Genomic DNA, 702 nt, shown 5'->3' with positions numbered 1-702 from the left:
AGAAAGATAGAGAGAGAGAGAGAAAGAGAGTAGAAGAACGAGAGAGAGAGAGAAAGAGGAGAAGAAGAACCGACAAGCTGGAAACTCAAGCGTAGAGTCAAGAAATACGGAAGAGGATAGAGAAGGAAGAAGAGTAAGAAGAAAAGGAAGAAGAGAAGAGAACGAGGAGATATCTGGAGCGGCGTTTGAAATTTACGAGTGACTCGGTGCTCTTGCAAGTGTAATAGTATCTACGAACGAGAGAGATAGAGAGACGAAAGAAAGCAAGAGAGAGAGAGAGAGAGAGAGAGAGAGAGAACGAGAAGCACATGGCATAACAAATGGTCGCCCGTAAAACCGGCTCGCGACTGTGAAACGACACCGGAAGTAGCCAGCCAAGAAATACACGAGATACCTAGAGCGATTCGTACGATACTTTCGTATCCTCTCGATAGTTTGGTGACTTCTTCAAAAGTAAAACTCAATATTTACAAGAAAATTTGTTCGTCAAATTTTTTATAAGAACGACGATATGATTTCCGTCTGTCGTAAGGAAATCATGAGTGGACGTACTCGTTGATACCAATAAGAAAAGATTTTTTAATCGTTCGCGGATTTGCGATAATTTCTGTCGAATTTTCTCTCTCTCTCTCTTTTTTTTTTCTTTTCATTTATTTATTTATTTACTTATTTTTTTTTTTTTTTTTGGAAAACGACATGAAG

This window comes from Vespula pensylvanica, chromosome 3 (genome assembly GCF_014466175.1).
Source record: "Vespula pensylvanica isolate Volc-1 chromosome 3, ASM1446617v1, whole genome shotgun sequence".
NCBI classification, from domain to species: domain Eukaryota; kingdom Metazoa; phylum Arthropoda; class Insecta; order Hymenoptera; family Vespidae; genus Vespula; species Vespula pensylvanica.
The sequence above is the reverse complement of the archived record's forward strand: the minus strand, read 5'-3'. Positions refer to the sequence as shown.